Raw genomic sequence first — 25,649 nt, 5'->3', positions numbered from 1 at the left:
TATAAAATGGATACAAATTTTCCTCATGTAACGTTTGCTATACACGGTTTCGTGCGGTACTGACACGTGCAGAAAGTCGCCCTCTGCTGATGGTAGTACTATGCCGCAGCATTGCTGTTCCTGCACAGATTGTTGAACCAACTGCAGGGAAGAAAAATGACAACTTCTAAGAATACCTGTTTGTTGCAAATTTTTACCAAGGACAACTACGCTTCCAACGGGCTAGTTAAATGGCAGAAAGGCATCCCGGTGAAAAGGGATGAATGCGACGAGGTAGGTAGGGCTAAAATAAAACGTCAGATAGTTTGGTTGGTTAAGACATACTTGCCCGCAACTAGCCCAGAAACAAATGTACGTAACATGTGTTCTGCCTGGGAAATCATTTAGAGTAGGTCATATATCCATAGGAAGATTTAGCTGGAAATGAGCGCTCCTGTCACATCCATGGATATTGACCATTCCTCCTCTTTAGGTACTTGGAGTGCTATGGTGGGTCTTCCCTCTACGTGGTTGCGACAATGTCTCACTACGCTGTTCATACAATTTACCTGCATTTCTCTTTACTTATTCAGTCACAAAATGGTTCAAATGGCTCTGAGCACTATGGGACTTAACATCTGAGGTCGTCAGTCTCCTAGAACTTATAACTACTTAAACCTAACTAACCTAAGGATATCACAGACATCCATGCCCGAGGCAGGAGTCGAACCAGTGACCGTAGCAGTCGCGCGGTTCCGGACCGAAGCGCCTAAGAACCGCTCGGCCACCGCTATTCAATCACAGATGAGTGAAAGAAAAACATAGGCGCACAGAAGGTAACAGCGAAGAAACCATGGGTAACAGAAGAAATACTTCAGCTGATCGATGAAAGAAGGAAGTACGGAAATATTCAGGGAAATTTAGGATACAGAAATACAGGTCACTGAAGAACGAAATAAATAGGAAATGCGTGGCAGTTAAGATGGAATGGACGCAGGAAAAATGTAAAGAAATCCAAAAAATAATTGTCGAAAGGGTTGACTCAGCAAATAGGATAGTGAAAACAAGTCAAGGGTAGTAACATTAAGACTGAAACGGGAATGCCACTGTTAAATGCAGAAGAAAGAGCAAAAATGGTTTAAAGGGCTCTGAGCACTATGGGACTTAACTTCTGAGGTCATCAGTCCCCTAGAACTTACAACTACTTAAACCTAACTAACATAAGGACATTACACACATCTATGCCCGAGGTAGGATTCGAACCTGCGTCCGTAACGGTCGCGCGGTTCCAAGATTGTAGCGCCTAGAACCGCTCGGCAACCCCGGCCGGCAAGAAAGAGCAGACAGATGGAAACAGTACACTGCAGGCCTCTATGAGGTAGAAGATTTGTCTGATGAAGAAGGAACAGAAGACGTTTTAGAAGAGGTAGGGGATACAGTATTACAATCAGAATTTAAAAGAGCTTTGGAGGTCTTGAGATCAAATAAATCAGAAGGGATAGCATCCAAGTTGCTGACCAGAGTAATACACAGAAGAATGGAGAAAAATTGAGGATGTGTTAGGTGACGAGCAGTATGCCTTTAGGAAAGGTAAAGTCACCAGAGAGGCAATTCTGACGTTCCGGTTGATAATGGATGCAAGAACAAAGAAAAATTAAGACACGCGCATAGGATTTGTCGACCTGGAAAAAGCGTTCGACAATGTAAAATGGTGCAAGATGTTCGAAAGTCTGAGAAAAATAGCGGAGAGCGATAGGGAGACACGGGTAATATACAATATGTACAGGAGCCAAAAGGGAATAATAAGAGTGGACGACGAAGAACGAAGTGCTCGCATTAAAAAGAGTGTAAGACAGGGCTGTAGTCTTTCGCCCCATCTGTTCAACCTGTACATCGAAGAAGCAATGATGAAAATAAAACAAAGGTTCAAGAGTGGGATAAAAATTCAAGGTGAAAGGATATCAATAATACGATTCGCTGATGACATCTCTACCGTGAGTGAAAGTGAACAAGAATTATATAATCTGCTCAATGGAATGAACAATCTACTTAGTACAGAATATGGATTAAGAATAATTGAAGAAAAACGAAAGTAATGAGAACTAGCAGAAATGAGAACAGCGATAAATTTAACATCAGGATTAATGGCCACGAAATAGATGGAGTAAGGCATTGTGTTCCCTGCGCAGGAAAATATCAATCGTTTGGAGCACAACATTGTATGGTATGGAAATATGGACTGTAGGAAAACCGGAACGGAAGAGAATCGAAGAGTTTGAAATTTGGTGCTACAGACGAATGTTGAAAATTAGGTGGACTCATAAGGTAAGGAATGGGGAGGTTCCGCACAGGATCGGAGAGGAAAGGAATATGTGGAAAACGCTGACAAGGAGAAGAGAGAGGATGATAGGACATCTGTTAAGCCATCAGGGAATGACTTCCATGGTACTAGACGTAACTGTAGATGGCAAGAAGTGTAGAGGAAGACAGAGATTGGAATACATCCAGCAAATATTGAGGACGTAGCGCAGGAGAGGAATTCGTGGCGGGCCGCATCAAACAACTCAGAATACTGATGACAAAAAAAAAAAAAAATCCTTTCTAGTTATATTCTTGCGTTAGTCTTGTTTGATTTCATGTTGATGACCCAGTGCCCACCTGTCCTGAAATCACTATGAAAACACATTACTAGTTGTTTTATTACATCCTTGTGAGCATTCATTTGAGAGATAATGCGGTACTGATATTTAAATTGTCGAAAGATATCCGAGGTGAAACTGCAATGCTCCTCACTGCGTACTCGTGTATCACAGTCCTGTGTCATAGTGTTAGCGGTACTATCCCTATGATTATTTTCGGTTAACAATCACGTTGTCCATAGGAAACTACTGTTGCCATACATCAGCAAAGAAAACCAGGAGACATTATTTACGCTTATCTTCCTGCATGGTAGAGTCGTACTGCATCTAGATAAAGCTTTTAATTGTATGGCATTGACGTTTCACTTCGTTTACTTATGAACTATCATCTCTGGGCGTGGGGCGTAATATACGTTTTTGTTTTTTAAAACGTGTACCAGGCATGTGACTACGTAAGTTAGTTTTCTACGTAGGAAATATAGCATTTGTATCCATTTATCAGCTTAGAAATAATTTTCGGTGCCGATGTTAATTAAAATATTATAACATTTTGCGGCCGGCCGGGGTGGACGAACGGTTCTAGGCGCTACAGTCTGGAACCGCACGACCTCTACGGTTGCAGGTTCGAATCCTGCCTCGGGCATGGATGTGTGTGATGTCCTTAGGTTGGTTACGTTTAAGTAATTCTAAATTCTATGGGACTGATGACCTCCGGTGTTAAGTCGGATAGTGCTCAGAGCCATGTGAACCATGTGTGTACTGTTTTGGTTTGTTTGTCGTATGTTTGTCGTGTGAGCCGTCGATGTCAAATACAGGCCAACACTACTTTGTGCAAGACGAACGCTTGACACATTGCACTACCTACCCCGAGCAGTCCGCTATGTATTAACATATTCACGTTAATGGATCCCAGCACTGGCCTTCGAATGAATGACTAACCTCTCTGATCCATGTCTTTATGGATAAAACTGTCACAAGGGACAAAGCTGATTATTTATGAACATGTAGGCTTTTTCGAAGGGTTGTACTAATTAATTCTCCGAATTCCCAGCACGCTGAGATGTTGAAGGGTTAGCAACTTCTGATACTATTTCACTATGACAAACAGCCACAGTTGCAAAACAGCTCTTTTTGATTACTTGGTGATGACCATTTTCATGTTTTTATTCATAACTCACTCTCAAATCATCCATCCGATCAGATTAAATATTACTCCACATAGCGAACAATCATCACAATCGTAACCTAAGTGAGTACAATGCAAGTGATCATGAAACCGGATATAAAAAGAAAAAAAAAGTGATAGAAACAGAAAACTTTTGTACCCGTCTTCACGATCACTTGCATTGTTGAAAAAAAAAATGGTTGAAATGGCTCAGAGCACTATGCGACTTAACTTCTGAGGTCATCAGTCGCCTAGAACTTAGAACTAATTAAACCTAACGAACCTAATGACATCACACACATCCGTTCCCGAGGCAGGATTCGAACCTGCGACCGTAGCAGTCGCTCGGTTCCAGACTGTAGCGCCCACAACCGCACGGCCACTCCTGCCGGCACTTGCATTGTCCTCACTTGGATAACGATTGTCATGACTTTTTGCTATGTGGAGTAACATTTATTCTGATTGGATGGATGATTTGAGTATGGGTTAGGAATAAAAATCAGTAGACTTCGCGTAAAGAATTCAGCGCTTGACGATTATATTTCGTAATAACAAGATTTTTTATGTGCTCATCTTCCGCAGAAAGCACAGAAATTCTCGCTTTGTAAATAAAATAGTCTTTTGTCGCTGCAACTTAATTTATTTTTCATAGACTCGTTTCGCCGTTTTCATGCTCTTAGGCATCTTCAGTGGGATCTATATTTTGTTAATTTTAGATTATAAAACTGTTCAAGTGACGTTTTTTTATGTAAATAAGTGTGAAAAAGTTGGGAGTACAAAATTGTGCTTATGTTACGGAAATAAAATTGTAGTGCGACCTGCAGACGAGATGAGAGGAAAAGCAGACCACAGGAAACTGTAAGTAATTACGTATTTACACAAAAAAACGCAGCGTGAACTGTCTGATAATATAAAAGTAACAAAATTGTATCATTATAGATCCCACTGAAGATGCCTTCAAGCAAGAAAAAGACGAAACGCTTCTGGGAAAAATAAATTAAGTGCAGCAAGAAAAGGGGGTTTTACCTACAAAATAAATATTTCATAATATTCGAAGTCCCTTGTAGCTAGCGTTCTATATTGCACAAATTAGCCACGTAAACCCAAGACGTACGTTGAGATCAGAAACGGAAGGGGAGAGAGAGAGAGAGAGAGAGAGAGAGAGAGAGAGAGAAAGAGAGAGAGAGACGGGGAGACTAAGGGGGGAAAGAGAAGTCGGGATCATGGTGCTGTCCTAGTTTCTGATTGGGCTGTCTAGAGTCGGCAAACCGAAGCCCCAGCGGTGTTACGCTGGCAGCAGTCATAAACCCGAGATTGGCTGGAGTGGCATGGTGCGCCCGCTTCGGGCTGGACAGGTTTACAGAGCTCCACGTCACGCTACGGCTGCCCGCCGTGGTCTCTTAATACCGGCTCGCGCCCTGCCCGGTCCTGCGCTAGGGTTTGTTTAATGAGGCTGCGAGGTGCTCCGAATTACCCGCGTCCCGGCGCGGCGGCGACTACATTAATACCGGAAATTTACCGCCTCGCCCGCGCCGTAAATAACTTTAACGCTCCAGCGAAACGCGCTGTCACTCGCGGGCTGCCGTAACTCGGGCCCAGAGAGCAGCAACACTTGTTCCCTCGCACCTGCCCTCCTCCTCTGTCATCCGCCCAATGCGTCCAGCAACAGGCCTATTTCTCTGCGCCAACTGCTTTGAGTCAACAAGGCGAGTGGTAAATATCTGAGGCGTTTGTTAATACACATCAAAAAGAGTTTTGCACCACCTCGGTTCCGAGAGTTCCGGAACCTGTACAGAAAATTGGAATAGAGATCAACAGAAACATCATTTCTGCCATTTTTATTACTCATGAAAACCACACATTTGATGTTGTACCACATTACAGAGAACCCTTAAGAGGTACTGTTGTACACACCGGTACCGCTAATACCCAGTACCACGTCCTCTTGCATTGATGCATGCCTGTATTCGTCATGGCATACTATCCACAAGTTCATAAAGACACTGTTGGTCCACATTGTCCCGCTCCTCAACGGCGATTCGGCGTAGATCCCTCAGAGTGGTTGGTGAGCCATGTCGTCCATAACCAGCCCTATTCAATCACTCCCAGGCATATTAAATACGGTTCATGTCTGGAGAACATGCTGGCCACTCTAGTCGAGCAATGAAGTTATCCTGAAGGAAGTCATTCACAAGATGTGCACGATGAGGGCGCGAATTGTCATCCATGAAGACGAATATCTCGGCAATATGCTGCCGATACGGTTGCACTATCAGTCAGAGGAATGGAACTCACGTATCGTACAGCTGTTACGGCGCCTTCCATGACCACCAGCGGCGCACGTCGGCCACACATAATGCCACCCCAAAACAGCAGGGAACCTCTACCTTGCTGCATTCGCTGGACAGTGTCTCTAAGGTGTAGAGCCTAACCGGGTTGCCTCCAAAGCGCCTCCGACGATTGATTGAAGGTATATGCGACACTCACCGGTGAAGAGAACGTGATGCCAATCCTGAGCGGTCCATTCGGCATGTTGTTGGGCCCATCTGTCCTGCCCTGCATGGTGTCTTGGTTGCAAAGTTGGACCTCGCCGTGGACGCAGGGAGTTAAATTGCGCATCCTGCAGTCTGTTGCGTAACTCGACGTCCTGTGGCTGCACGAAAAGGATTATTCAACATAATGGCGTTGCTGTCAGGGTTCCTCCAAGCCTTAATCCGTAGGTAGCGGTCATGCATAGTAGTAGTAACCCTCGGGCGGTCTGAGCGGGGCATGTCACCGACAGTTCCTGTCTCTCTGTATCTCTTCCATGTCCGAACAACATCGATTAGGTTCACTCCGATACTCCTGGACCCTTTCCTTGTTGAGAGCCCTTCCTGGCACAAAGTAACAATGCGGACGGCCGCGGTGGTCTCGCGGTTCTAGGCGCGCAGTCCGGAACCGTGCGACTGCTACGGTCGCAGGTTCGAATCCTGCCTCGGGCATGGATGTGTGTGATGTCCTTAGGTTAGTTAGGTTTAAATAGTTCTAAGTTCTAGGGGACTGATGACCACAGCTGTTAATTCTCATAGTGCTCAGAGCAATTTTTTGAACAATGCGGACGCGATCGAACCGCGGTATTGACGGTCTACGCATGGTTGAACTACAGACAACACGAGCCGTGTACTTCCTTCCTGCTGGAATGACTGAAACTGATCGGCTGTCGGACCCCCTCCGTCTAATAGGTGCTGCTCATGCATGGTTGTTTACATCTTTGGGCTGGTTTAGCGACATCTCTGAACAATAAAGGGAATGTGATACAATATCCACAGTCATTATCTGCAGGAGTTCTGGGAACCAGGCTGATGCAAAACTTTTTTTGATATGTGTATAAATGGCGATATTTCTGCCCATTGCATACTAGAAAGTGCGGCCGGCCGCGGTGGTCTCGCGGTTCTAGGCGCGCAGTCCGGAACCGTGTGACTGCTACGGTCGCAGGTTCGAATCCTGCCTCGGGCATGGATGTGTGTGATGTCCTTAGGTTAGTTAGGTTTAAGTAGTTCTAAGTTCTAGGGGACTAATGACCATGGCAGTTGAGTCCCATAGTGCTCAGAGCCATTTGAACCATACTAGAAAGTGCAAAGCTATACGCTATACCAATGTTCTTTTTCGAGTGTATTTGCGAGAAAAATCTTGAGAAATCGGTAGATGGTTTTACAACCCGGCGTTCTTTTCAACCGAATTATGATAAACTGAAAATAAATAAAGTAAATCCGGATGGGTGTGTAGTTTAAAGGTACTAATGAAGCTTGTTTTGAGTAAAACTGTTTAGATGCATATGCACTATATGATCAAAGTATCAAGACATTAATTTGGAGTGTACCCGGCCTTTGCCATTATGACGGCTTGAACTCTGCTGTGGAAACTTCTAACGAGTCTTTGGAGCAATGGCGCCTATTCTTACAGAAATCATAAAAGGTAGTGTTGTTGGACGCAAGGGTCTAGAGATAAGTCGACGTTCTAGCACATCACAGGGGTGATTGAGTTCAGGTCCGAACGCTGACAGGCCAGCCCATTTCAGAACTGTTAACTCCAGCAGACCATTGCTTCACAGATGCTGCTTCATAACAGGGTCCATTGTCATGCTGATACATCAGTCATTGACTCTGAGCACTGTGGGACTTACCATGACTTACCATCTATGGTCATCAGTCCCCTAGAGCTTGGAACTACTTAAACCTAACTAACCTAAGGACATCACACAATACCCAGTCACATCAGTCATTGTCTTCGAGCTGTTTCTCTACTGTACACAGTACAAGAAGCTGTAAAATTTGTTCTCATCCTTTAGGCTTTAGCGTTTTCTATATAGCATTAAGGCGAGTGAAAAGTAGCGGCGGGAGAGTTGTGCTAACCGCACCCACATCTAGGACGCGACGGCTGGGCCACCGTTGGGCCTTCAAGGCCCCTTTTCGGAGGCTGTTTTTTGTATTATAGCTCAATAACGAGACCACATCCTAACCACGAAAACCCGCATGCCGTAACACCACTTCCACTGCACTTGACTATTGGCAGCAGTGCGTAATTTCTAAAATTTTAGGAACCGGGACGCGCATCTTGAACCAAAGCTCTTCACCCCACCCCCCGCTCCCCTCCCCCAGCGATATGTACCGATCATAACTTCGGAACGAAGCTCAGCTTATCTTGGGTATAGCGTACAAGTACGTACACACACACACACACACACACACACACACACACACACACACACACACACTACCTCGCTCCACGCTGCCCAGCGCATCACATTGCTCGCTCACTTTCACGTCCGGTAGTGCCGGCGCACCGGCAAATATAGTTACTTCACGATTTAAAACACTTCTACTATTTTAAATCTCCGGTGCCGACTTATTTCAGTGAGTTGGAAAAATATTCTGTGAGATATGGCGGATCGCTGAAATTAAGCCCTGTTTGGGACTTGACATGATGATGTAACGTCCTTCACGCATTTCACAAACCTAAAACCCTCCATCGGATTTCCGCAGGGAGCAGCGTGGTTCCTCATTCCAGATCACTCGCGCCCAGTCATCCACAGTCCAATGGCGTTCCTCTTTTAACCACTTCGACCGCCTCTTCTCACTGATTATAGAAATGTATGGCCTACGAAGAGCTGCCCGTTCTTTTCAACTCCCTGTGCACTGTCCTTGTGCTAGATGGACAACTAAAAACATCAATTTGGAATTCACGACTGATTCCTTCCGCTGATTTCATGTGAATTTTTACAAACATCCTCCGCTATTCTCGACGGCCCCTGCCTGCCAGGACATGACGTCGCCCTGGTCTAGGTGTAACTGTGGGTATTCATTCGTGTTCCCACAACACAGTCACCTCATCAAATGCTATTTTGAGCGTCTTTAGAAGGGTTGAAATGTTCCTGACGGATTTTTTACCCAGCTGACATCTACTGGAAAGTCGACGTTCGAGGTTACTGACTATTCTACTGTTGCTGCTTACCTGCCTCATTTTATACTTTTGGGTCCGTCTCAAGTGACATGTGCTGAGCAGTTCCGTATTACGTAGAGGTCTCCGGATACCTTTGATTAGTCAGTGTAGGAAAGCGAAAAAAAGGATGTCAGTTTTGTGGGTCAATAGATGTTTATTATAATGACCACATAATCAATGAGCCACGGAAGATAAAGTAAAGCAGATAGGAAGTGCTTCTATCGAGTACTGAGCAACGACATGAGGAGGACCACACGGTTTGTAAATCAAATGCATATATTCAGCGTATTTGAAATCTACTGAAGGCGGTCACACGCATAACATAAAATGAATTCTCTCTGAAGACTTAACTGAAGTATTCCGAAAGATATTCTTTTATTGTAACTTTGTTTTGTGGGCGCACCAAATACGCTACATGGGCTGATCACTCACTCACAAATTTGCAGGAGAAACCCCCAAACAGTTATCAGAATTATGTTGTAAGAAAATGTTGATTATACAGTAATATCGTTTGACGTTACGACAGAAAAAAATTGCAGATTAGCCTTTTCTTCCAACGCAGTACCCCTACCCTCCCGCCACCCTTCCCCAACAACCCAAAAATAATATGAAAAAGTATAGTACTTCCCCTGCTGTTCTTGTCATCGTCCAGCGTCTATGTATGACTTAACGGTCGGTACCGCAACACGCTTATTTAGCTTTCCACTATCACTGACATTCCCTCCCTCTCTCTACTGTGTTCCTCGCTTTTCATTTTAGTAGCCCTTGTAAAAGTTTGTGCTTAGCTCTATACACAAAAATTTTGAATTAAATGAGCAGCTGAGGGGACCGAGTCACTGACATCGTGGCGGCGTGTTACGGACATACGGCAGTTTTCCCGAAACTTTAGAAACTAGGTAAGTAGCATGGGGACACAACTAGCAGACTGGCAGTTAATTAAAGAAGAAAGCGTGAATGGAAGTTCAATGACATTTGTGTCGATTTCGAATAACCTTTCCTTCAGACAAATGAACGATTCACCAAAGTTAGTACTTCTGTAATTGCTCATGGAACGAGAATTTCAAGCCTCATTGCTCCTGAACAGGAGTCAACTCCGTTAATAGATGCATTGCCTCAAAATCTATTCTTTATAGGTTATTCAAAGAACACGTAACTTTCGTCAGTCACCATTTCGATATCATCTTAGTATTTAAGTTTCATAGATTATGCAGTTAACAACCAATAGCCGGCCGCTGTGACCGAGCGGTTCTAGGGGCTTCAGTGTGGAACCCGGCGAGCCGGCCGCGTTGGTCTCGCGGTTCTAGGCGCTCAGTCGGGAACCGCACGACTGCTACGGTCGCAGGTTCGAATCCTGCCTCGGGCATGGATGTGTGTGATGTCCTTAGGTTTAATTAGTTCTAAGTTCAAGGGTCTGATGACCTCAGATGTTAAGTCCCATAGTGCTCAGAGCCATTTTTGAACCCGGCGACCGCTACAGTCGCAGGTTCGAATGCTGCCTCGGACATGGAGGTGTGTGATGTCCTTAGGTTTAATTAGTTCTAAGTTCTAGGGGACTGATGACCTCAGATGTCAAGTTCCATAGTGCGTAGAAGCGCCGCGCAGGATTAGCTGAGCGCTCTGCCGGCACGGCTCTGCGTGATCGGTCATAGGGTTAGCTGCCCTTTGTAATAACGAAACTGAGTTAATCGATTAACGACGAACCTAAACGGACGTCTTATTACGTCCACCCCGAGCAGATGCAACGAACAAAAACGAACATAACGAAATTACAAAAAAAAAAAAAAAAGCGGTCTAAGGCGCTGCTGTCATGGACTGTGCGGTTGGTCCTGGCGGAGGTACGAGTCCTCCCTTGGGCATGGGTGTGTCTGTTTGTCCTTAGGATAATTTCGGTTAAGTTGTGTGTAAGCGTTGGGACTGATGACCTTAGCAGTTAAGTCCCATTTCACACACATTTGAACTTTTTTTTTCTTTTTTTTTTTTTTTTTTGCTTTGAACCAGTTGAACAACCAATACAGCTTCGGGTTTGACACGGCTGATACAAATATTGAATGAAACGAGCAGTCGCCGAGAATGACTCAAGTAGAAAAAATCAAGCAAATATGAGCAATACAAGACGAAATTTGATACAAAACGACACGATGTACAGGGCAAACTAATATGTTCCTGGAGGAATAGTAAAAGGAAAGTAATTATACAGAAAGACAAATGTTATTTCAGATACCACTACGAGTCTGTATCTGGCGATACACCTATTCACGGGATTAAATAGACCTGAAACGAGTTAGACTGTTGGACTGAAAAAGGGAAACAAATATTAAACACTTGAAAAGGCACACAAAGGAATCATTTACTCAGATGTGGGGCTCAGGGACACTAGATACATTTAGCTACCGCACGTCTTCGGATTTCGCCTGAGCTACTGCTCAATGTTTTCCCCGTCGGGAAGGTGCGGACAGGGCACTCTCAGACGGCGCCGGACGTGTGTATTTACTTTGGCGACACGACAAACAGCGAACACCGTGCGCAGAGTGGACCCGCGCATGCGCAGAGCGCCGACCCTGGCCCTGAGTGGCGATGCGTGTTTACAAACAAACGCTGCGCCGCGCCCGCCCGCGTCCCTGGCAGCTCGCCTTCAACGGCGTACTCTGGCAACGGGCCCTCGTTAAGGCCCGCCAACCAGGCCGACGACGCACGTCGCGCAGGGATCACGCCACGCGGACCCTTCTTAACAAGACCACAGGCTACCACAGGATCTTACTCTTCACGTACAAAACTTGAAATTAACTAACTCAGCGTGCCACAGTTGCAGGAAATTAGGTAAAAATTCTCTCTCCGCTCCCTTAGCTGAACGGTCAGGGCTTCAGACTGACTGTCATGAAGGGGGCCCGGGCTAGATTCCCGGCCGGTCCGAAGTTTTTCTGCGCTCGGGTACGGGGTGTTGTGTTGTCCTCGTCATCATTGCATCATCATCGACACGAAAGTCTCCCAGTGCGGCATCAACTGAAAAGACTTGCAAAATCGACAGCAGAACTTCCTACGGTGGGGAACTCTCGGCCATCATTTCATTTCTAAAAGTTGTCTATGGGCTATCGGAATTAAATTTAATATACTACTCAACGACTGTAACCTGTCTGGTGAAAGAAAAGCCGTGTCGGTTAAAAGTGGGATTGGCGCAGTGGTTCAGGCGACTGCCGCAACCAATCATGGGACACGTTTTTCTGCACATCTCTGTGGCAACGCTTCATCGTTGCTGCAGCACCATAGGCAGCTGTTGTTTCCAGGCACGTAGCTTCAGCACCGCCAACAGTGTTTCGTGCTTCGCAGTTGAAAGATGGCAAGCAGTGCTCATCTTTCGCCGTGTAACGTAGAAGGTACATAGCCTTTGAAATAAATTGCGTGTCTCGGAATCAAAAGATTTCAGCTTCCCACGTAAATGAAACCTTGATCACTCTGAACAGAAATAGTACGCTTGATGAAAATGGAACATGTTTCCCGGTTCAGAACGAGTTTGGGTGAAATATGGTTCAAATAGCTCTGAGCACTACGGGACTTCTGAGGTCATGAGTCACTTAGAACAACGTAAACCTAACTAACCTAAGGACATCACAAACTTCCATGCCCGAAGCAGGATTCGAACCTGCGACCGTAGCGGTCGCGTGGTTCCAGACTAAAGCGCCTAGAACCTCTCGGCCACGGCGGCCGGCTCGGGTGGGATAATACGGATGGAGACTCTACCAAACCTTCCATTTACACTGTTCAAAAACGTTACTATTCTCGTCTGCTATCACGTAGAGTAACCGGATTGACAACACAAGTTTCTGAGTGTGTCAACCAAATGCTGATACTTTCCCATAGAAATCTTGAGGCAAACGGTATGCAGTATTCCCACCGCCAGTTGAAGTAAGGAGGTGTCATGTAGCCCCCACGACGAAAGAGGTGAAAAATTGTGTTTGGACTGTAAAATCTGAGGGCAAAGGAAATCACTTCGACGTCTTGATCCTACTCTCCCAGCCATATCGAGTACATCCGGCAATTTTCAGGCCTTCTAACAGTGTGAAGCACTCCTTACCTTGCTGGAAGGCCCCGTCCTCCCAAGGATGAGAATAGCGGCGTAATCCCAAGGGTGGAGTTAATCACCTAAAAAGATCACTCAAGCAGGCCCCTCTCAAGAACTAAGTCATGACAACACTTGTATTCATTTGGCGTGATTGCAGAGTGTAGATTGTCTGCTGTTTATTGCTGGACATGATGATGCTCGTCTTCTGTATGGTGTGCAAAAGTTACTGAACATGTGAACCCGTCAGCGGCCAGCTGATGTACAGCTTCGACATTGTTGACTAAATTCGAGTCATTCTAAATGTATTTGTGATGTTGTGCACGTTTTCTGTCTATTAAGATTTTTAGTGCTGTTCTTTTTTGTTTGACCAAGTGTTGAAATCTTTCATTGACACTGAATCAAACGTTAGAAACGCAAAAATTAACTAATGTGAGAGAATTAGAGTTCTAAGGAAATCTTTATTTTTTTCGTTTCAGGTTAATATCTCAGCGATTTCTCGTCGAATAGCAGAAGGGACCTCCATCAGCCAACTCGTCACACTTGAGGACAGAAGGAAAAGCTGTTGTCAAGTAGGTGCTTTATTTTGTAACCATGTCATACACATCAGCGAAAGTTTTATTTAGGCGATGCTGTAGGTTATGTCAACATGGTGAACATTTTCTACTGTGAAATAATAAAATAATCTAAATCTTGTATGAACAAAAGTATAGATCACGTGCTCCATACTAAACTTTTCATAAAATACTAAAACGGTATAACTCAGTTTTCTACCGAAACTATGACACCTTTCTGTAACCTTAAACGCGAATTTCTGTAAGTAAGTAATGACACGATATCTTTATTTCTACATAACCTTTATAATGCACCGGGTTCGATTCCCGGCGGGGTCAGGCATTTTCTCTGCCTCGTGATGGCTGGGTGTTGTGTGGTGTCCTTCGGTTATTTAGGTTTAAGTAGTTCTAAGTTCTAGGGTACTGATGGCCTAAGATGTTAAGTCCCATAGTGCTCAGAGCCATTTGAACCATTTTTATAATGCATTTGCAACGAGGCGCTTATTCCATCTCCCATAACTTCTCGAAGTTAGCAGCTTGTGATAGATCTAAGAGTTTTCTGTAGAGTTGTTTCATGAACACCTTACGGTTTCTGCAAGGAGAACTAAATGCATAGATCATTGGTCAAAGGCTTTTCAACAAGTAGCACACCTAATTTTCGTTAGGGTGTATCATGAGTCAGAAACCAAAGAAAAACAGAAGATTGTTTCTAGACATAAGTACGCACGTCTTCAAAAATCCAATTTGGTAAAATTACTTTTAAGACACAAATGCGAGTGGGCACTGATGGAAATCAGTGGGACGGGTCTGCTGACCAGTCCACCATCCGGAGACGGTGGTCGTCGCAGCTGCACAGAGTTCATAACGCGCCTCCCGTCAGACTCAAATTCTCAGCTGATCCACACAGCACTAATGTAGTGCCCCTCGCCCATTATCCTCAAACTCGCGGCATTTTCCCAATTCCCGTAAGAGCTCGAGCCTGATGCGAATCTGCACTAAAGAGATCACTGGCCTTCCTCGCTTCAATGACACATATTTGGTGTCTGTTCTTTCGGACATGTCCGACAGAACAGACACCACATACATAAAACTAATTTTCTTACATTAAAAAATTGTATTGTCTGTTGTTTCATCCAGTTGTCATTTCCCATTTCTAGAATTAAGGAATTACGTGAGTTGATGTTGCAAATGCAGTGCAATTTGCGCAGGGATTAATAAAGCACTGAGAACATCCGAGTTAATGACCAAATTTATAACATGTTATGATAAGTCCCCTTTGAAAAATTATACAAGGCTGTGCTTAAACTGACACAAAATATTTTTAGCGCAACGCAATCTGACTTTCAAAAATCCCTACAAAAAAAATGGCCCTGACTAACATTAACCTAAACCTTTCACAAATCACTTACCTCACCAAAAATCTTCGTTACTCGAACTACTGCAATACAGCGAGCGCCACTACTGCCAGCTAAATAAAAGATTCAAACTACGGAAGTCACTAACTACTGATAGGCACAGTTAGCAAATGAAAGATTTTAATAGAGAATAAACAATGTATTTACCTTAATAGTCATAATATATATATCAGTTCATGACATAAATTCTTACAAATTTCAAAACTCCGCCATCTCTCTCCCCACGTCCACCACTGCTGGCGGCTCACCTCCAACTGCGCAACGCTACGCGCTGTTAGCATCCAGCTGCCGCTGCCCAACACTACAATGGCAGACAACAATGCAAACCAGCCACAGACTACACACGGCACAGCCAGTGATTTTCATACAGAGCGCTACGTGGCGGCGGCGATACCAATAAAAAAACATAAACAGCCTACTTACAATGTATTAACGATGTTGCTCATTAAATGCTGAACATAATTATAATTTTGTCATCGCAGATTTTGTGGATTTTGTCATTTAAAACGGTTTTCAACTTGTGTGGTTCGTTTCGAAACACTTTCCTTTCTTGATAACGAAGTAACGAACAGAACGTACTATAAATTATATTCACTATCCCGGTTGCTGTTACACGATTATCGGTAGCGTAAAGCTGTAAGAAACAGTGAAAAACCGTTTACGTTTCTGGAGTCGCATTTCTCAGTAACTGGAGAGAGAGAGAATTGATAACGTACTAACTTCAGTGCTGGAGAACGTACATCGTGTTCTGGAATTTTTTGATAAAAAAATATGTTTGTGAGGTTTTCTCCGCAAAAATGTAAGAGGGAGAGAAGACGAGTTTTGGAAACAATGCAGCTTTTTACAGGAACCAGTTTCTCGCCAGAAGTGCAGAGTTTCCAAGAATCCGGTCTCGCCGGGCGTCGAACCTGTCCCGGCTGTTACCCCGGCTGCAGTCCGTGCTGGGAGGAAGGGCCGTTGTCCGTCGTGCTCGGACGCTGTACTTTGCACACCCCAGAGCGAAACTACGCATCGTAAACTAAAGACGCCACTGTCTATGTGGGTTGGCGGTTTTCAAACACAAGACAACTTGGAACACTTGCTCAAGCAACTGGAAAATGTCTTCTGTTGCTGGAATTTGCGTAGCGACACAGATACGATATTAGCTTCTCAAGTCACTTACCCGTCGTTGTGCACTCCTCGAAATTTTACCTAAAATCAGCGAATTTGTGCCCTATTCTGCTCTAAAACTGACCGAGGGAAAAAATGACTGACTGTCTATATGCACGTTTACGCACTGTAACCTGTCTCATATAACTTTCATAATTTCTGCGCCAGGTATATAATGAGGGTGGAAGAATTATTACATGGTTTTCTGCGGATTCTTTAAACTTATCGAATAGGGATCGCGAGAACAATGTCGCCTATCGTAAAAACATTCCTAATTAAATTCCCCATATTTGTCTATTGTCATATGTGAAATATCGGTCTTTTACGATTCTAGCAGACAGATATGTGAATTATTCCGCTTCCTGCTAACATGCCTGGTTCATAAGAGCTCAAAACGCTGGAACAGTACTCTAGAACTAGTCACATTTATGTTTTGTACACGGTTCACTGTACAGATGCAATTTCTCGAAACCCTTTCACAGATGTTGTGTATTCTCTGCCACTATTTGTTTTTGCGATGTAACTTGCTCCAGATACTCGCTGATGTACTTTTAATCGGACATTATCTGTTTTTTCCTCTTCGTTACGGTCATTATCTCGCATTATCTAAAGTAGTGCACAAAACTTAAGAACGAAAGTATCTTCGCATGATGTGTTGCTGCCAGGTAACATACAGTAGTCGATGAAGCTTGGGCCATATGTAGAAAGAACTGCAATATGTAGTGCAGTAAAGAAAGTAATCAGAAGAAATACGCAATACGCAATGAGGCGGAAAGGAAAGAAACATTTATTCAAAGACAGTAATTACACTGAAGTCACCACAATTTGTGATAGTCTCCTGGACACTGCAACAGGAGAGAGACGGTTCTGTATAGGGCGTGTGATCTCCACCTTCACAAACGCGTGCTCTGTAACGTGCTCCCGTGCTGGCAACAAGACCAGTAACGAGTTCCTGTCTTACGGCGTTCCATTCTTCCACCAGAGGGGTTGACAACTACTGGACGATCGTCGGTTCATGTGGTTGTTGTTGTTGTTGTGTTATGGTCTTCAAACCAAACACTGTTTCATGCAGCTCTCGATGCTACTCTTGTACAAGCCCCCTTCATCTCCGAATAACTACCCACTTACTATATTCATCTGTTGGTCCTCCTCTACATTTTAACCCCTCCCTCCCCTGCCTCCTTTCAAAACTAAACTGGTGATCCTTTTATGCCTCAGAATGTGTCTTATCAACCGATTACTTCTTTTAGTCAAATTGTAGCACAAGTATCTCTTCTCCTCAGTTCTATTCAGTACCTCCTAATTAGTTACATGATCTATCCATCTAATCTTCAGCACCACATTCCAAAAACTTCTGATGTCTTCTTATACAAACTGTTCATCGTCCACGTTTCACTTCCGTACTCCAGACAAATACCTTCAGAGAAGATTTCCTAACACTTAAATCTATAACAAGCAGCAGGAAAAGGCAGTTTTATTTACAAAACAAGAACTTCAATCTATATTCGATGTTAACAGATTTCTCTTCTTTAGAAGCGTTCTTCTTGCCATTGCTTGTCTACATTTTAATCATCTCTACTTCTGCCATCATCAGTTATTTTATTGCCAAATAGCAAAACACATCTACTACTTTAGTGCCACATTTCCTACTCTAAGTCCCTCAGCATCGCCTAATTTAACTCGACTGCATTCCATTACCTTTGTTTTGCTTTTTGATGTTCATCTTATATCCTCCTTTCCAGACGCTGTCCATACTGTTCAATTGCTCTTCCAAGTTCTGTGCTGTCTCTAACAGAATTACAATGTCGTCGACAAACTTCGAAGTTTTCGTTTCTTCCCCATGAACTTTAATTCCTACTCCATATTTTTCCTTGGTTTCCTTTAGCGCTTGCTTAATGTAGAGATTGAATAACATTGGGGGTAGCCTACAACCCTGCCTCACTCCCTTCCCAACCACTGCTTCCCTTTCATGGCTCTCGACTCTCATAACTGCCATCTGGATTCTTTGCAAATTGTAAATAGTCTTTCGCTCCTCGTATTTTACTCCTGCTGCAAGAAGAATTAAGGAGAGTATGTTCCAGTCGCCACTGTCAAAAAGGTTTCTCGAAATCTGCAAATGCTATACATGCAAGTTTGCCTTTCTTGAAACTGTCTTCTACGATAAGTGGTCCTACACATCTGTGGAATCCAGACTAATCGTCCACAGGGCCAGCTTCTACAAGTTTTTTTTCATTCTTCTGTAAATAATTTGTGTCAAAACTTTGCAGCCACAAGCTTTTAAACTGATAGCTCGATAGTGTTAACGCCTGTCAACACCTATTTTTCTTTGGAATTGGAATTATTACGATCTTCTTCATGTCTGATGACATGTGCTCTGTCTCACTCTGTCTCATATGTCTTACACACAAGGTGGAATGGTTCTGTCATGACTGGTGCCCCCTAGGATATCAGTAGTTCCAATGGAATGTCGTCTACTCCAGGGACCTTGTTTCGTCTTAGATCTTTCAGAGATGTGTCAAGTTCTCGCAGTATCTCTCATTAAAGCTTTTCCTCTCCCCTTTATATAGAATTGCCTTGGAGTCCATTTCCCTTCTGTAGTCCCTCTATTTATTCCTCCAACCTTGAAGCTTCCCCTTCTTTGCTTAATACTTATTTTCCATTTGAGCTCTTGATATTCATACAGCCGTTTCTCATTTCTCCAAAGGCCTCTTGAAATCGCCTATAGGCGGTATCTGTCTAGTCGTGTATGCTTCTGTACCATTACTTTTTTCCTCTATCCGTCCCTGCGTAGACGCTTTGCAATTTCTGTCAGTCTCATTTTTTAGATGTTTGTATTCCCTTTCCTGTGCTTCATTGGCAACATTTTTATATTTTCTGCTCTCATTAGTTAAATTCAGTATCTCTTGTCTTAACCAAGGATTTCTACTTCGCCTCTTTTTTCTACCTATTTGAGCCTCTGCTGCCTTCACCACTTCATGCCTCAAAGCAACCCAATCTTCTTCCATTGTATTCACTTGCCCTTTTCACCCAAGCTTTGCCTAATGCTGCCCCTAGAGCTCTCGACACTCTCTGGACCGTGTACTCGTAAAGTTTAGTATATCTGCTGTTGTCGTTGATTTTTACCAATTCTATCCTGACAGTGTCTTTGACTTCTCAGTGAGATCAGTGTTCGACAGAAAGAAGGATGAGTCTTGTGATTCAGTTTCCATATATAGGAATCCTACCGCACGTCATAACCACTTCTATCTATAATAGTAAATGCCACACTCAGTGGAAAAATACTAAAGAATTATTCTATGTGCTAGCAAGATGATAGTTCCTAGCCCTCGAGCTCAGTCTGTTATTTGCTTCCTCAGTATGTGATTAGTCTGCTCATTTATTATTTTACAATTTCGATCGAAATTTCTTTTATATTTCATACATACCGCTGATAAATGGAGCATTGTGGTAATAACATGGGGCCTGTATTCGTTTGGAACGTCCTCTGATATCTGCCTTTTCACTCGCGTATATTTCAAGATTTCTTCAAAACAATTCACGTGAATGTTTAGACTATTGCCTTCAACAGAGCTAAGGCCGATTTCTCCTGCCATACGGATGGTCGATTCGCGCTTGAGGGACGGAATGTCAAAACAAACTTTCCACAATGCATTTCAGATCGTGGCATTTACACAGGCCATCAACGGAATGCAACGGGTCGTCGACGTCCTGGTTTCTCGGGAAGAAAATTGGGACGTTGACGTTGGTAGGAGAACAGCGGTATCGTCAGCAACCCTCTCTGATGTTACGACAGTGGCTTTTGTACTTTTAGTCTTCTCAATCCTTTTGTTTATTGTTTGCTTTATTTTCCTATCACATTGCAAAGGGTCCTTCTGGACACTGACATATTTGCTATGATTTTTCTTCCAAAAAAAGACGCCAGATATCTAGAGGTGTAAAATATTTAGGTTTCACAACACGTGGACAAAGATAAAGCCTACATTGTGCATAAATGAGAACGTAAACTGATGAAATTATTTTCGTCAGTTCACTTTTCGCTAAACAATGGAAACGTCGGCAGTATTTATCTTGACCGTGTTTGCTACTTCGCAAGAAAACTGGGTTCTATGTGATTCTTTCTAAATATTGTTTGAAACGTTTGTCTGTATACATTTAGTCTATCAAATAAATATGGATGCTCTGAAATGTTTAGATGACACTTTTTCCTTTTGTTCCTCTTCCCGGTAGGTCACTGTATGAACTTCGTCTGACGTCTATTAATAAATTACATGAAACTTCCTTGCAGATTAAAACTGTGTGCCCGACCGAGACTCGAACTCGGGACCTGTGCCTTTCGCGGGCAAGTGCTCTACCCTCTGAGCTACCGAAACGTGACTCACGCCCGGTACTCACAGCCTTACGTCTGCCAGTACCTCGTCTCCTACCTTCCAAACCTTACAAAAAGCTCTCCTGCGAACCCTGCAGAACTAGCACTCCTGAAAGAAAGGATAAATTACATCATTGCTAGTTACTTAATTGTAATACTATGTCTGAGTTGTTGCGTCGCTAATAGTATCTCGTAACGTCACTTTCACCTGTCAGCACTGGGCTGAGCGTAGTGACGTGTTGGCGTTCCGTCCAGTGTGTTACGATGACGTTTAATTCCGTCTGCGATGCTATAGCCTCTTTTCACGTTTACGTCCGTTCCTGGTTAGGATGACCTTGACTCGACCCCAAGGCATCGGACAGGAACGACAGTAATTGCGTATACTCATAGTAGTTAATTCAAATATCATTCTGTAACACGTATCTTACGCTATTACTATGTATTCAAGCTGCTGCACACTTATTTGGCGCATATGTAGAAATTAAGAATGCTGAAGATTATATGGGTAGATCACATAACTAATGAGGAAGTATTGAATCGGATTGGGGAGAAGAGAAGTTTGTAGCACAACTTGACCAGAAGAAGGGATCGGTTGGTAGGACATGTTCTGAGGCATCAAGGGATCACCAATTTAGTATTGGAGGGCAGTGTGGAGGGTAAAAATCGTAGAGGGAGACCAAGAGATGACTACACTAAGCAGATTCAGAAGGATGTAGGTTGCAGTAGGTACTGGGAGATGAAGAAGCTTGCACAGGATAGAGTAGCATGGAGAGCTGCATCAAACCAGTTTCAGGACTGAAGACAACAACAACAACAACAACAACATGTAGAAATTAATATGTGCTTTCCTTTACATTGCAGACTTTTCTTGCAGTATTGTGACACAAAACCGGGTTTTTAATGTATTAACCTCAGCAAATAACGTAAACATCGCACGTTTTCGCACTGCTGTTGTATTTTGCAGACTTTTAGAATTTTTAAACACCTTAGATGCATAAAATAGTTAATTTATGACTTGCCGCGTTCTCTAATTGCTGTCGGGGCCATCATGGACTGTACGGCTGGTCTCGGCGGAGGTTCGAGTCCTCCCTCGGAGATGTGTGTGTGTGTTTGTCCATAGGATAATTCAGGTTAAGTACTGTGTAAGCTTAGGGACTGATGACCTTAGCAGTTAAGTCCCATAAGATTTCACACACATTTGAACATTCTTTTATCGGGGCCATCTGCTGGTCTACTATGGTCACGATTTTACAGTGTAGCCATCTGCTGGTAACGGGAGGAACTGGGATTTGTGTTTTCTGGGTTTGTGGGGTGGTATTTGGACCAAAATTCATGTTCAGGAAATACAAATTCCTAAGTTGTTATTTATACTTTCCAAGCAAACTTTGGTTTGTAATTATTTATGGAGAAATATGGGTTTTTCGGTACAGCCATCTCCTGGCGATAGGGGCGAGTAGTATGTGAAAGTAGACTTGCCTTTATTTAAGTTTTGAGAGCTTGTCAGAAAGTGTTTACGATAAAAAACTAATCTGTAGCGAATAAGAATGCCTATCTCGTTATTTGTTTTCTATACAAATATGATAGTTTTTTAAATCAAAGTTCAGAATGTGAGAACGGTGAGCCAGTTCTTAAACGACTTTCTGAAAAGTAGTGCAGACATAGGTTCAGAGCAGAAGGTTGAGGGGCGCAGGACGAGGGATACTTCATGAGAAGTTTACAGAATTCGGAGTGGGGTGGGAGGCACACCGCTCCCGGCCCCCTGGCTCATGGCAGGAAGTCGTCATTTCTGGAATGACGTTGGCAATAAAGGGATGATGATGTGCCGGCAATATATGCTGTGCAAAATCGTCTCAGGTGCAATGTGAGCGGTTCTAGGCGCTTCAGTCTGGAACCTCGCGACCGCTACGGTCGCAGGTTCGAATCCTGCCTCGGGCATGGATGTGTGTCATGTCCTTAGGTTAGTTAGCCTTAAGTAGTTCTACGTCCTAGGGGACTGATGACCTCAGATGTTAAGTCCCATAGTGCTCAGAGCCATTTGAACCATTTTTGTAGTATGACACCACTGATAAGAAAGCGCTATGTCAGTAAATTCTCCGCCTATAGAGGTAGGGCCCTGCGGCTTTAATTGACATTCGATTACAAATAATCCTAAGAAGAACGACACGTTTTCATGAATCTTCAATGGATTTTTGTCTTAAAACGGCTTATTCTCACAATACATGAAAAAACAACTAAATATGAAAATTTTTAATCGTCAGTATGGGTTTCCTGGCATTTGATTACAACAGAACGTACCAATAACGAGACGTTCTCTAGACGTTCGATGTGCTGGTGCTTAGAAACAGCATAAATCACCTTATGCTGTAACGCATATCAGAAAACCCACAGAATGTGCACTTCTACTGAACACGACAAATACAGTACAGTGTTCGCTTTCTGTTTGTGACGTATGGAACGTTCTTGCCTCCGATCAGTTCTACTTTACATGGCACGTTGCTTAAATATCGCAAAACTTATCGTAACTTAACATAAAATAGCAGGACGCGACGTCACAAAACTCATAGAGCGCCATGTCAACGTTAACTAATTCGTCCCGTGTGCCGACGGCTTAACATTCATTTACGGTTTCTGTCGAGTGATGAAGTAACTCGCTGATTATGCATGTTAAAAACGAAAAATAAATTTGAGATATTATTAAGGTGGTAGTAAGTGTCTCATTACACGTTGCGTTCCATTGACGTGAATTCTGAATGGACCCTAATACAGCTCGTAATGTAAAATGTGTCATACCTCGTCTCCTCGAGCGGTTCCCCGTTACACTTGAAGACAGTCACTACAGTGACATCTGGCACTGATACGCGTCACGCTATTTCTGCTCACATTTAGAGACAGTTACCATTCACTGCTGCAGTTAATGAGACTGAGTACGTTTCGGAATTGAGGATACTAACGCATTACCGCAAATTCGGGAATAGACAAAGATCCGACGTCAGCCTCCTGCGAAGCTGTGGACAGACTGCAGCTGGCGAGAGCGGGCGCAACGACCTTTGCCAGTAGCGGCGCGGAGGCTCTGCCTGTGGCTGAAGGCGGCGGGCGTATTGGGGTTAACCGGCGCGCACTGCAGCCGCAGCCAAGGACGGCCGCCCCTTGTCCACTTGAGTCCTCGCATACACACGTACTGCGTGAGGTGCCCAGTAGAGAGTACTTGGTACCGGTGTACCCTTGGGCGTCCGCAGAAATTTATCCATGAGGGGGCAAGAGTCTAAAATTGCCATTTCTGACGTTACTTATTTGGTGAGTTTGACAATAAGTGATGATACCCAAGCAATAAGTTTAGAAGTGCTCTAAACTTATTTTATCTTAAACCATTAAATGTTATTCACTCGATATTGTTGTGGTAGATTACTTTTATACCTAACCAGTAATAGTAAAAAGTGGTTCAAATGGCTCTGAGCACTATGCGACTTAACTTCTGAGGTCACCAGTCGCCTAGAACTTAGAACTACTTAAACCTAACTAACCTATTGACATCACACACATCCATCCACGAGGCAGGATTCGAACCTGCGACCGTAGCGGTCGCGAGGTGCCAGACTGAACTGCCTAGAGCCTCTCGGCCACACCGACCGGCAGTAATAGTAAATCTTTTGATATTATGAGTATGCCGCCCTTTTAGTTCAATATCTGAAATTATACTCTTATATGAAGAAATCCAAGATATCCAACGGATCAGAAAATAAATCCGGAAAATATTCAGAAAAAATGCTATGAAGTAGAAAAATGGAGACTGAGAAAACCTTGTTCGACATCAACAAAAATACATACGAGGGCTGGACGATCAAGCGACGGAAAGTAGATTGATGATTCTGTTTTTGTAATGCTCTGTTAATTTTCACATCCGGCTTACTGCAGGCCAGCGCCGAAATGACTGAAAAAGATGTAACATCTCGTCAGTTACCCTGACAACCAGTGAAACCCAGCTTATGTAGTGGCTGCCGAAGCTTCAGTGTGCCTTGTCACGCTTGGCAATGCTAAAACCGCGCAATAGGGGAATCGAGCCAATCACTTATAGAGTTCTGTAACAAATAAGGAATCTGCTACCGGCTTTCAGGGTAACTGACCGCTCTTGAGAGAAACTGTGAAAGCGCCACATTTAAATGGGAATACAGTTACCACACTGCGTAGGACCTGATTTCGTATTTCAAATTTCTCAACAACATAATTAAAAACAATACAATTTTTCTGTATTATTTAATTATTTCTTGGACGCTGAAGACATAATTTTTATCTGATACATACTGTCGGCGTACGGACAGACGCAGATAATATCCATGTACTAGTGACTGACTTAGTTTTGTAATCGAAACAAGTTGATTGTAATAGTGTACCACGTTTGCAACTTCTTTATGGAGACGCGGAAACTCTTCTAGAGGAAAACAATAATAGACCTCCTGGACAATTCTTAGGTAAAATAATTCCTCTTAAACGGGAAATACACTGCAGATGCAGATTAATCGGTTCCATCTGCACAGGCACACGAGCGCTTCCAACTCAAATGGCAAACAGTGTCGAAAACAAATATAAGACTGAACATGTGCTCAAAACATTCACAGAACTGTCTTCGTAATTCTTTCAGGGCCACACTGAATTCTTCAATGTTCGCGTTTCCTCAGACGCCAGAGAGCTTAGAGAACTGGACTGTTTCTTCTACAATGCGATTGTCTTTTTAAATGCATCCCCATCAAATCGGAAATAAGCCGTTTCTCACCTTGATATGTCTTGTCGGCAATGTGCAGTCAAGCTTACTGAAGATGCGACTCTACAGTTCATTTCGAATGCTCTAATTTTCG

At 43.5% G+C, this 25,649-nt stretch overlaps 1 protein-coding gene across 5 annotated transcripts in view; it reads left to right on the top strand.

The window, feature by feature from the left end:
* LOC126334563 (extracellular sulfatase SULF-1 homolog) overlaps positions 1 to 25,649 on the top strand; it is a 1,305,433-nt gene that overhangs the window by 567,271 nt on the left and 712,513 nt on the right. For 3 of the 5 annotated variants that reach the window (XM_049996947.1, XM_049996943.1, XM_049996945.1), the window contains one exon: positions 13,795 to 13,887. The exons of the other annotated variants lie outside the window; for them this stretch is intronic. The gene's annotated coding sequence lies outside the window, so the exon portion shown is untranslated. The remainder of the gene's footprint in view (positions 1 to 13,794; positions 13,888 to 25,649) is intronic. 5 annotated transcript variants of the gene reach the window in all.

Source organism: Schistocerca gregaria, chromosome 2, assembly GCF_023897955.1.
Source record: "Schistocerca gregaria isolate iqSchGreg1 chromosome 2, iqSchGreg1.2, whole genome shotgun sequence".
NCBI lineage: Eukaryota > Metazoa > Arthropoda > Insecta > Orthoptera > Acrididae > Schistocerca > Schistocerca gregaria.
This window is presented reverse-complemented; position numbering and strand designations above follow the sequence as displayed.